The sequence below is a fragment of the Phascolarctos cinereus genome, unplaced genomic scaffold (assembly GCF_003287225.1).
Source record: "Phascolarctos cinereus isolate Bilbo 61053 unplaced genomic scaffold, phaCin_HiC Scaffold_4;HRSCAF=312, whole genome shotgun sequence".
Taxonomy (NCBI): Eukaryota; Metazoa; Chordata; class Mammalia; order Diprotodontia; family Phascolarctidae; genus Phascolarctos; species Phascolarctos cinereus.
Window position 1 is genome coordinate 397930567 of NW_027555847.1, and position 13640 is coordinate 397944206.

Here is a 13640-nt window from a genome sequence, read left to right on the forward strand (position 1 = left end):
GAGGATACAACCACAAGAAATCACTCAGTTCATAATCTAATCACAGAGAATTTACATTCTACTTGAGGAGTGTGTGTGTGTGTGTGTGTGTATGTGTGTGTTGATGGTGATGGTGATGTGTGCACGTATATGTGTATGTGTGTATGTGTACACAGATAAGCAGGTACTCTCGTGCATTCATACACTGACCGAGAATGATGATAAACACAGTATGATCACATCACTTTCTCCAAGACTACTTCTCCTACTCAGTACTCAGAGGTTTGCAGGTCCCCTCAAATTCCAAGAATCCAACTGAGTAAATGTGCCTATATATTCATGAGCCCAAACCAGTGATCTTACTTGTAATAGTCAGCTATTAGATACATTAGCTCAAAGCAAAAGTATTTATGAAGATAGTAGGGGATAAAGGCAGTAGTTAAAATGTATTGCTGCATAAGCCTGGGACATCCTCTCCAGCAAATTTCTACATTGTCTATAAAAAAATAAATGTGCATGAACTTGAGGCACACTGATACTGAGGCACACACTTAGGAAACACGTGTGATTAGGGTAGTTCATGCCTTGAGAATTTTAAGAACCTAATATCCTTTCTCTTTTTATGCAGATCTCCACCGGATCTTCTGATGACATTGATCTCCACTAGATATTCTGTATCTGTTGGGTCAGGCATTCAGCTAGTGGCCTGATTCTCTCTGGAACTGAAGTCTCAGCTCCCAGGGATAGTTCTCTTTTGAACCATAGTCAGCTTTCTTTTCTGCTTCCATACATCTTACCACTTAATGCTACTTTCTGCTTTAGCTACTGCCTCACTGTTTCTTTAACTTTGAAAAATATGTGTCTATTCTCCTTACCTCAAACTACTGGATCTTTGACCTACTTCCTTCTGCATGTGGTATCTCCGATCAGTGATTAATTCTGATGTATAACATTGCCAATGTAGGAGTGAAGAGAGAAAACTTCTACCCACTCTGGTAGAGGGATAGGATGACATTCTACAAAGCTCTTTCCTCCTTCAAATCTCTACTTAAATATCTTCAGGGCTTGTCAATATTTACTTCCTCTAGGGATATGGATAATTTTTAAGTTCCAACCAATGTCCAGCCGCCTTTTCCATTCAATCAGAGAACTCCTTCACAATTTTTAAAGTAATTTTGGCACACAAACATGACACTGTATTCCATTAACAAATTGATGCCTAACTACTATTTGTTTTTTGTGATTACATCAACTAGTTGATTTCCACAGCAAGGAGCTGGGGAAAGCAGGTATGGGAATTACTATGTAGGCTAAAGATTAGATCCTTCATTCCATAGAAAAATAGCTTGAGATGCTCATATCAAAGACATAGATTAAGAAATGATATAGTGTTTACAAACACTAGTACTTACTTCATGGTATTATTGGGCTAAAATGAGATGTATGTAAAGAAATTTGGAAACTTTAAAAGAATATATGTATGTATGATGTTGCATGTATATTTGTGTATGGGCACACATCATTCTCTGTGTGTGTGTATATATATATATACATATATATATATATATATATACATATATATATATACATATATGTACACATATTATATGTATCTGTGTGCAAATGGCATCTAAAACATATGCCCTGCTTAGGTAACTTAAAGTAGTAGATGAATCTTCAGCAGCTGCTCCTATGTTTTAGGGAAAATCAGCCAACAACAAGAGGATTGGTCCAATTCTGGCCTTGCACCCAGTGTGCCAGTACCAGGAGTTGTTTAGGTAGAGCAGAACTGAGCTAAAATGTAAAATATTTGCAAACTGATTTATTTTCTGATGAAATTTAAGCATCAGTTTTCAGCATTCTCACACACAAAAGAAATTCTAAGCATTGGAGATGCATAGAAATGCACAGGTATGCATTTAGTGAAAGCAAATTTAAAACAATTCAGTAATAGTAGTTATAATTTTTTACTCAATTCTATATTAAATTTGCTTTTGCTAAATGCTTGCTTGTGAGTCTTTTATACTTGGAATTTCTTTTGTATATAGGAATAAATTACCTTCCTCATAGCTGATTCACAGCACATTTTGCATAATTTTTTTTGACTCCTTCTTTTTGGGGACACCCTAGTCATGAGCCAAATGCTAAGATATAAACAAAATCACCTCCTAGGTACACAGGTGGGGAGGGAGTTTAACATGCCCAAAGGTATGAAAAATGGGAAACTATCCCATATTAGAGGACGGAATCTCTAAGAATGAATCCAGGCCAAGCTACATTCTTGGGTATGGAACAGCGAGTTGGGAGAGTAGCTCTGTTCCAGCTAGTCTGAGAGTAGGGAACAGAGACATACTTTTAACACAGGCACAGAAACAGTGACACATCATTCAAAAACAAAGTAGCATTAACAGGTAAGATGTTCCAAAAAAGAGAAGAGAGCTGGCTATGGATTCAAAAGAGAACCATGCCTGGAAGCTGAGAGTTGAGTTCCAGAAAGAAGTAGAAGGACTAGTAGCAGTTCCTCAGGGCTAGATTGCTTCTAATACTCCATCATCCTATTCCATAAGGTTTTATAAATTAGCTTGTACTCTGAGGTTGTTTTGTGTCTTCCTGTTTTTGTCAGTTATCCTAGTTCATCAAGCTCAAATATTCACTCACTGAGATGATTTTGAAGACTTTGGCTTCCCCATTGTTTTCATAGGTGAAATATCTTTAAGATATGGTGGTCATCAGAATTAATGACATTAGTTTTCATCAATTGCCATTTTTCAGAGTCAACAGTTTGCTTTAAAAAGCCTCATTAAAACTGTAATAACTATATAGAGTGTCTTTTCAGCTATATCTTTTCTTCTTATCTGGTGTTTGACATTTTTTTTTCTATCTGATTGATGACCTCCCTGCAGAGAGTCAGTTGATTCTGTAATGGTTTCCACATCAATAACCAGTCATTTCCTGCCTATTAAGATATAGTCTGTGTGTATGTGTGTGTGTGTGTGTGTGTGCATGTGTGTGTGCATGTGTGTGTGCATGAGAGTGTGTGTGATATTTCACTGTGTTCACTGTCTTCTTTGATTTCTGATATTCTCCTAATGACAGCCCTCACACTATACTTAAAGTGAACCTTCAGGGGTATCTATGAACCTTTGTCATCTTTTATTTTATTCTGAAAAAAGATATTTTCCACTATAGTTTTTGTCCTTCTTCCCTGAGACCACCTTCACAATGAAGTCACCAAATATAAAAGGGTTATGTTAATATCTAAGACATCATCAAGTTCTCCATAGAATTTCTCTACTTCATCTCCTCTAATAAATATTGGCATGGCACTTAACCTACAGTTATTCTTGTAGTGGTGGGCATTGGACTTGGAATCAGGAGTTCAAATCCAGTCTCAAATACTTGCTAGATGTATGATCATGGGCAAGTTACTTAAACCCACTAGACCTCAGTTTCCTCATCTGTAAAATGAGGATGATACTATTGATTAGAGAAATGCAAATCAAAACAGCTCTGAGGTACCACATCACACATATCAGGTTGGCTAACGTGACAAAACAGGAAAATGATAAATGTTGGAGTAGATGTGGGAAAATTGGAACACTAATGCATTGTTGGTAGAGTTGAGAACTGATCCAAACACTGGAGAGCAATTGGAAGCTATGCTCAAAGGGCCAAAAAACTGTGCTTACCCTTTTACCCAGAAAGCACTTCTAGTTCTCTGTCCCAAAGAGATCATAAAAATGGGAAAAGGACCTGCATGTACAAAAATATTTATAGCAGTTCTTTTTGTGGTGGCCAAGAATTTGACATTGAGAGGATGCCCATCAATTGGAGAATGACTGAACAAGTTGTGGTATAGGAAGTAATAGAACACTATTATGCTTTAAGAAATGATGAGCAAGTGGCCTTCAGAAAAAAACCTGAAAAGATTTATATGAACTGATGCTGAGTGAAGTGAGCAGAACCAGAAGAACATTGTACACAGTAATAACCATGTTGAGCGATTACCGCCTTTCATATATTTGGCTTTTCTTAGTAATGCAAGGATTTAAGACAGCTCCAAAAAACTCATGATGGAAAATGTTATCCACATCCAGAGAAAGAACTGTGGAGTATGAATGCAATTGAAGCATACTATTTGATCTCTTTTTTCTTTTGTTGTTTTGTTTTGTTTCTTTCTCATGGTTCCTACCATTGGTTCTAATACTTCTTTATAACATGACTAATGTGAAAATGTGTTTAATATAAATTTACATGAAGAGCCTATATGAGATTGCACACTGTCTTCGGGAGGGGGGAGAAGAGAAAGGGCTAGAAAATTGAAAACCCAAAAGCTTATGGAAGTGAATGTTGAAAAGTAAAAATAAATAAATAATTTTAAAAAATCAAGATGATAATAATATTACTTAGTTCATGGCGTTTTTGTTTGTAAGGATCAAATGACGTAAGTAAAGAATGTTGTATATCATGGAGTGCTGTATATATGTTAGCTGTTAGCACTGTTAACAGTAACCACCAGTAGCTGTGGTACTCCAAGGCGATATGACTTAGTATTCCATTTTCATCCCTTTTGGGTATTCAATGAAACTACTATCATCTATTCCTTTATTCATCTCTCTGAGGGGAATCTGTAAGCCATCCTTCCATTTCTTGGTACTTTCTTTTCATCTTTCAGTTTTATTTATAGTGAGAATACCAACGTGAATGTGGTTCAGTTTCTCCAATAGTGAATCACTGGACAAAGATCACATGCTAAGAGCACCAGTTCTTAAAACGTTTGTAACTAAGAAGAGTTATGTGATCTGAAATACCCTATGCTATCCTTCCAGTCATCAAGGAAACAGAAGAGGCCCCATAAGGCTGAAGACATTATGATCATCCTGGCAATTAGGGTTTTCATAAGTGGGTGGGCTGCTTATCACACTACCAAAAAACTTTTGTGGAAACATTCTCTGAACCTATATGGCAAGGTACAGAAAAAGTACAGTAGATAGTTTGGACCTCGACCTGGAGTCAGTAAGACCTGAATTCCAATCCCTCTTCAGAAAAGAGAGATCATTTACCTCCAAGGGAACTTTTTGTTATACCATTATATGGAAAATCAAATTGTTAAAATAAGAAGCAGTGCTTTAGGAGCTTGTGTGCCTTACTTTTGGCCAAAGATATTAAAAGGATACTATTCAGGTAACTGTAACTAAAGCATTATGATGTACCAGAGTCCATGATATTATTTTTGGGTGTATTCCTTTCAGATCACAACCCAGTCATGTCTCTTTTTCATGCTTCCTTATAAGCCTAATACAGGAAGTCCAGCCAAAGTGCTGGAGGTTATCTTTAAATTATTTGGGAATTTTATATATATATATATGTATGTATATATATATACACATACATATATATGTATGTATATATATGTATATATGCATGTATGTATAAATATATATATATTTATATATATACGCATACATATACACACAGATGCACACACAGACACAGACACACCCACACACATACATATGTATTTATGAAACAATGGATTGGGAAGGCTGTGCAATGCTAGGAAAATACAATTATGAGTTTAAATGATAACTTTGGCATGTGGTACATAGCCTTCATTGACAAAAAAATCTTGTTGATAACTGATCTAATCCAAACATGGTAGTTTCTGGGTTCCTAAAAAGCAATTCAGCTCAACCAAGCAGGTATTTATTGGTTTCCTGTTTTGTAGTGGTAGGCCCTTTGAGGGGTGAAAAAAGAGAGGATATGTGACATGGTGAGAGGGAGCAAGGTACAGTATCAAGAATTCTGGATTTGAGGTTAAAGTACATAGGCTGTGCTACTTACCAGCTGCCACCTTTGACCAAATCATAATCTCTTCGGGGCTCAGTTTTTAAAATAAAGTAGATGGACTAGTTGATCTCTAAAGTTCCTTGAAGCTATAAATCCATGTTCCCAAGTAGAAAACTTGATCCTTGCTTTAAATGGCTCAAAGTCTAACTGGGAAGACACATACATTACATGGACATGAGACCTAGCCCCCTGAACACATGAAAATTCAACTTGTGCTTTCTAACTTCTCCTCACACTTTAAATAACTTAATAATTTAAGACAATGCAATTTAGTGCTTACATAATAAATGGCATTAATAAATGACAAAATCTTTTCAGTGATTAAGGAACACCTCGTGGGGAACAGAGACAACCTCAGTCCTGCATTTTTAAGTAATAGGTACACTAGCAGAAAGGATAGCTAGGTGGTGTAATGCATAAAGTGTCAGGCATGGAGTCAGGAAGATTCATCTTCCTAAGTTCAAATCAGGCCTTAGACACTTACTAGTTGTGTGACCCTGGGCAAGTCACTTAACCCTATTTGCCTCAGTTTCTTATCAGTAAAATGAACTAGAGAAGGAAATGGCAAACCACTTCACTATCTTTGCCAAGAAAACCCCAAATGGGGTCATGAAGAGTTGGACATGACTGAAATGACTGAAATAAAAAGACTAGCAGATAAAATCTGAGAACATTCCAGGAGGGGAAAAGTGAATGGAAATTGAAGTTCATCTCAACAACTGGCAACTGGCCCTTCCCAAGTCGAAGCAGACCCACAATTCTAATACCTTCAATCCTTTATTTAGTTATCACTTGAAGGATGTTTGATTTCCACCTCCCCCTCCCCACAGTGGCAGGTGATTTGAATTAATGTTAATCTTGTATAGCGGTATAGCAGAGGGGTTAGCATAATAATATGTCTATTCTGTTTGTGAGACCAGAGAATCTTCTAGGTGAGCTTGGGGAAATGATTTTTGCCATGCTACATTCACAATTTCTTTAAATGTTTTGTTTAGTTTTTTTTTCTCTGCCCTTGGAAAGGAGTTATGATGATGGTCATTAGCATTTCAAGTGTGAATGCCTGCTGAGAAACAGGGGACCTAAGGGTCTAACTCTGTCTCTGTGTTTATTTTCCTCTTCTTGGGAGAGTTTCTACAATGTCCTTTGCTAAAGTTCAGTGAAATTGTATGCTGAGCCAGGACTTGTAAACAAATTAGGGAATACACAGTGACAGTTCAGTCATTGATATGATAGGTAATCCAGCTATTTTTTCGAGGTATAATAGTGCATGACTTATTAAGAAAACTCATTTTCCCCTTAAAGATGAAAGTATTGAAATTTAAGACACTGGAAACCTTGAAAGGAAAACCCCAAAGCCCACTTTTTATAAGATTCTGTTCTTCGAATTTCTAAGATGTAAATCTATGTTTGGCTAGGGTTTTGAGATTCTATTTTTCAACAGTCAGTACTGAATATTGGAATATAGAAGTAGGAGAACAAGAATATATTAAGGAGACAAAACCCAAACAAAAATAGGAAAATAAATAAGTGAAGAAAACATCCTTTAAATATGTCAGCATTAAAGATTATTTATAACATTAGAAGGGAAACTTCCCCCACCAACACGGTCCATAACTCCTTTCTTGCTTATAGTCTTAGAGATTCCAGAGGTTCAGAGTGTTCACAAAATTAAGTGTGAGAGACAATATTAAAAGTCAGCTCTTCTTGACTCCCCCAGTCTACCACTTTTTTTTTCTGTTATGCCATGTGACTTCTCTGAGCACCTTGAAATGAGGGCAGAAAACAAAAATTGTTCAACATGACTATTTTTTTTTCCATTTTCTTAAAATCAAAGCCTGTGTGAGGAAGACTGGAAAAACGTATTAGACAGAAATAGCCCTACATGTATGGAAAACATTTATTCATGGTGAACAAAATTCAGGTATATAGACTATCTTCTCTTTCATTTAAAAAGGAGCTTATAAGATTAGAGTTATTATGATTATTATTTGAAGGAAAGTTAGAGAACAGCTATTCCAACCTTCTCATTTTACAGATGAAGAAACTGAAACTTACAGAGGTAAATGATGCCCATAGCCACATAGATAGTAAGTTCAAGGGATGATTTGAACCAAGGTCTTCCTAACTCCAGGTCCAGTATGACAACTGTCATCTCATCCTGAGGTTTCATATTTATTAAGTAAAAAATAAAACCTAAGTTCTTACATGCAGACTTCATAAATGTAATTTTAACTTAATAAATTAAAAAATCATAAAACCAGGCTCCAGTGCTTGGTTAATATCCTCATGATGCTGATGACCAAACTTTGAGGGTAATGGTAGTTTTTTGGGGCCTATCCATATGGTCCCAGCAGAGTAGTCAAACCACGACCATCGTGGCATAACTGATTTCTCTATCTCTTGGCGAATAGGGCATTAGAAAAAGGATTGGGAAAGTGGATTGGTGGATTTGGCTGAAAATATGTTTGTCATCTTTGAAACCTGTATGAAAATCATTTTTATTTCAAAATTATTTAAGGATTCTTCTGTAGACACAGACATTTGGGGCACTGAATTGGCCCCTATTTGGCCAAAGGACTTCCTTGGTACTGTTTAGGTTAATAATGAGATTCAGAAAAGAGATGAAAATATTTCACTATCTCACGGTTGGACAACAGCATTTATAAAAGACATACTTTGTGTGGCAAAGGTGAAATGAGTGCTGACTTGAGGATGATCAATGGGGAGGAGACAGCATTTCAAAGTGGTCACTATTCTTTGAGTGGAAGTAATATTTATTAATTGTTAGAAGCAGTATCATTTAAATACCCATCATCTGAAATATATTGAAGTGAATTTGTGACTGGTTGGAGGTTTTCCCAGAACCAGAGAGTTTGTGGACTCTGAAACACAAGTTTGTGTTTATGGATGAATGTTATTGGAAAAAGTCATGAGAAGATTATAGGAATAACCTGTCATTGGCTGAAGGATAAGGAAATGTCTTTTTTTTCCTAAATAACATGTATTGTAGTGTGGTTTCTGGTGTGAGGGTTTGCCAAGCCCTTTTCAGGGCTGCTCATCCACCTTTGGTGTTCATCTTTCACCCAATTCTCACTGGTGTATGCATAGTGCTTTAAATATCATATTTAAATATCATAATCATCATCATCATAAATTTTAAATATCATCATCATCAACATCAACATCATAGTGCTTACACCCCAGTAACCCATCTTGGTAGATGGGCTAAACTAGGTTGAGGGTAAACAGTAGGCTTCAAACCTGTGAGGGAGTTAAAGGGATGTCTACCCAAGCAAGTGAAGACTTCCCCTGGCAGGATGGGCAGATGGGAGCAATTTGTACCAACGGCAATGAAGGCAGCTGAAGCAGGCACTGTGGAGCATTTGGAGCTCGGTCAGACACTGGAAACATCAAGATCATCCACTGCGTCTCTGGGCCATTGTCAATTGTCTTGATTGTAGAGTCATCACTTAGATGCCTGTGGAAGAGAGGGCAAGGCTGATGACTTTGTGTAACTCAGTCTCACTTAAATCCAATTCATGCTCAAGTCAAGACCTCACCCTGTGGTGTCATTGGTTCTATTCAAAAATAAAGGACAAACAACAAGAGCAAAAGCTTCTGAAAGAAAAATAATATTCTTTCATTGATCCGCATCTGTTGTTGCTCAATATTAGAAAGTAAATTACCAACTGCCAAAATTGACATTCTTGTCATTTCTGTGAAAAATAGTAGAACCACCAGCTCATTCCACTGAACTTTTGGCTTCCTTATCGGCAACAGAATTGGTCTATTTGTGTAGCCCTGATCATCCATCAGACAGGTTTATTATGCCTACTGCATGACCTTTCATGAGTCGCTTTGGCTGCAGATCAAACAAGTAAGCACATAAAGTGCTTTGTAAGACTTAAAGAACTATCTAAATTTTAAATATCATAATCATCATCATCAACATCAACATCATCATCATCTGCCCCCCAGCTTTATCCAGATGCCTTAATTTATCTTGTGATCAAAACTCTAGACATATTTTTCTTTTCTTTCTGTTCTGGGAATCCCTGAACTTCTTCTTAATGATCTTTGTAATATTAACATATTTCTATGCACAGGCTGTCATAGGCAGTACTGGGGCATTGAACATTTCTGCCCTTACCTTCACAGGGCAGTGTTTAGTGGGCCTATCACCTCCTCACTCTTGAAAGTTATGCCTCTCTAAATGCTTCCCAAAATGGCATCCTTTTTTGTTTGTTTGTTTACCTGCGATGTTTTTATCTGTCTGTGTTTACCGTTGATTGACATTAACTTTATTTTCATTAAGTGTTTGTTGGTCTGAATCTGTGATTTCGCTGATGTAATGAGTTTATAGAGAAGTGCATCAAGGATAATCAACAAGTTTTCTATAACTTAGAACTTTAGAGAATTGTACTATGAAGATAAGAGGCTTGCTCAAGTTGCATAGTCAATATTGTCAGAGATGGGACTTGAACTGATGTTTTTCTACTTGCAGGTTGGCCTTCTATGCACTGTATCATATGCAATGGGGACACACTAAGAATTTTCCAATAAATACTAGAATGAAGCAAGTATGCCCACACTTTCCACTATTATTTGATACAGTTCTGGAAATTCTAGCAATAATAATCATACAAGAGAAAGAAATTAAAGGCATAAAGAGAGGTACAGAGTAAATAAAACTATCCTTATTTGCTGACAATATGATGGCTATGCCATATTTAATAATATATTCTAAATGGATACATGACTTTAACATTAAAGGCCACCCTATAAAATAATTACAAGCAGTCCATATACCTCTCACAGTATGCGTAGATGACATGTTCTTAAAAACAATAGGGGATAGAGGCAAATACAAAAGATAAAATAGAAAATTTTGATTATATGAAATCGCACAATTTCATGGAGAGTTCTGCACTGTCAAAATTAATGCAGCTCAGATAAAAAGAAAAGTGGACAAATGTGAAAAAAAATCTTTATATCAAATTTCTCTGATAAGGGTTTGGTATCTAAGAGATATAACAATACATACAAAGCCCCAAAATGGGATCACGAAGAGTCAGACATGACTGAAATTACTCAACAACAATATCCATGTGTGTACAAAACTCATATTCATTCCCCATTGGATAAGCAAAGAACATGAACAATGTTATGAAAAGAACTATCTATTAAAATATTTATAGCAACACTTTTTTTGTGATAGTGAAGAATTGGAAACAAAGTAAATGCCCAATGATTAGGGAGTGATTAAACTGTGGTTCATGAATGTTATAGAATATTACTGTGCAGTGTGAAATCATATATGTGATAAATATAGAAATGTATATGAACTGGTGCAGAGGAGGATAGTTAGGATGATGTAAGAAGCAGAAGACAGACATAAAAGCTTATGTAAAATAAAGATGGGGGCAGCGAGGTGGCGCAGTGGATAGAGCACTGGCCCTGGAGTCGGGAGGACCTGAGTTCAAATTCTGCCTCAGACACATAATACTCACTAGCTGTGTGACTCTGGGCAAGTCATTTAACCCCAATTGCCTCTGCAAAAATAAATGAATAAATAAATAAAATAAAGATGGTGGGCTACCACTCATGTGGTAGTAGCATTACTTATTTGAAGGTTATAGACAGTTTTAGTATTAAAACATATGATAGATAGATAGATAGACACCCTTTTTGCACTAATTGATGTGGCAAGCACATTAAAGATCATTAAGCATGTTGACTAAATGTCTATTATGTGATTTATTGGGGAATGCACCCAACTATTGAAAGTCTGTTTCAGTGCATTCCAATGCTCCAGCAACTTTGTGGTAGCATTTATCTTTCTCAACTTGGACACATTCATTGAAATGGTTGTTGTGTTCATCTAACAGCTACAATTAACTGTCCAAGGTGTCAATGAACAGCAATTCATTTGTTATGATGGACCAAAATGCTGACCAGAAAATGATTGATTAGGTGATGCCTCTGTATTTACAAAAATCACTGAGGGCTTAAAGGTAAACAGAATTATGAAAGAGGAAACTAATGAATGTAAAGTGACCTGTCAGCTTAGAAGAGTAGGGGAAGTTGAAATTAACATTTAAAGGTGCAATAGAATATATAGTGTAGAGTAGAAGTATAGAACAAAATATAGAAACCATTTACTCAGAAAGGAAAAGAAAAAGAAAAAATCAGCACCAAGAAAATTTCCATTCCCTTATATATCCCAAATGTTAGAAAAATAATTAGAATAATACTATCCTTAGATACATTTGACCAGATTTCACAAGGAAGCAATTCAAACCATTATGAAGGCATGAAAAAGAATTCCCTCAGATCTGTAAAAAGTGTGCATATATACATAAATATATACGTGTGAAATATAAACTCCCCTGTCTATCACTTAAAACTCTTCACAATCTCGCATGTTTTCTACCTTTCCAGACTTTTCACTTTATTCTCTTCCACACTTTCTATAGTCCAGATATACTGGCCTATTTCCTGTTTCTCACACATGATGATTCATCTCTTTTCTCACTATCTTTTCAGAAACTGTCCTCCATACTTAGAATTTTCTCTTTCCTCTTGGAATCTCAGCTCTTGAAATCCATTAGAATGTAAGTTCCTTGGGATTAAGAACTGTTTCACATCTGTCTTTTCATGCTGGAGGTTTAGCACAATGCCTGGCCAGAGTAGGTGCTAAACAAATACTTAATTGATGTAACCAAATGATTTTATTGAATGCTTACTTTTGTGTATTGAATTCAATTTGGCTCAACAAATATTTATTGGGTGCTACTATATGCAGAAGCATTATATGAGTTAAAGATCTAAAAGTTTCTGTATCAAATAATTAAATCTTTTTTTAAAGTATAGAAAAATGAAATTTCCCTATCTCTAATTCCCCACTTATAATTTCTCAAGAGCCCTGTGATTACCTCTAGAGTTAGCTAGACACTACATAGTGCCATCACCTTACATTCAGAAACTGCATCTCCTAACTGGATTGCTTTCCTACTCTGCTTGTATTATCCTACAAGTTTTTTTAAATTGTTATCATTAGAGGCAGTTCTCTAATTCTAACTCATTTAAAGTTGTTTACTCCTAGGGTGATAACTTCCCATTTATACTGTATATATCATTAATGTACATAGTTGTTTGCATGCTATTTCCACCATTAGACTCTGAAGTCCTTGAGGACAAGAGCCTTGTGTTTGCTTTTATTTATTTATTTTTTTGCATCTCCATAACTGCACAATGTCTGATATATAGTGAATACTTAATAAATGCCTTTTGATTAACTGATAGATAAGGAAATTAAAGACAAAAATATGCCTCAGCATTTGGGTGTTTTCCTTGCTGCTCCTGCATCTATCTCTTTCCTGCTCCCTCTGTTTCTGATAGTGTCCTGGTGGCTAATAGTTTATCTTGCGTTTTGATCCTATATCTAGATCTACTGCTCCAGTTCTTATAGATTTCCTGAAATTTATTGGGATAGACTTTGGACTGCTTTTCTTTCTTTGCCTGTTATATCTTTGTCCACTTGATGCCTATTAACTTACATGATTTCTGGCCCCATTTCAACTCTGATCCTAACCTCAGATGCTCTTTAAATGTTTATAATATAATCCATCATTTTCAGATTTAATTTTTAGCCTACCATAATTTATGGTATCATGTGTATTCTGCTTTCCTGGGACCAGCTTCTATTCTGGGCTCTGTGAAAAGTTTGTTGCCCATGGGTCACCATACCAATGATTTTTAAGAAGTTGTGATCTTCCTAGAATGTTGTATCATTTCGAAACAGTCTTCTT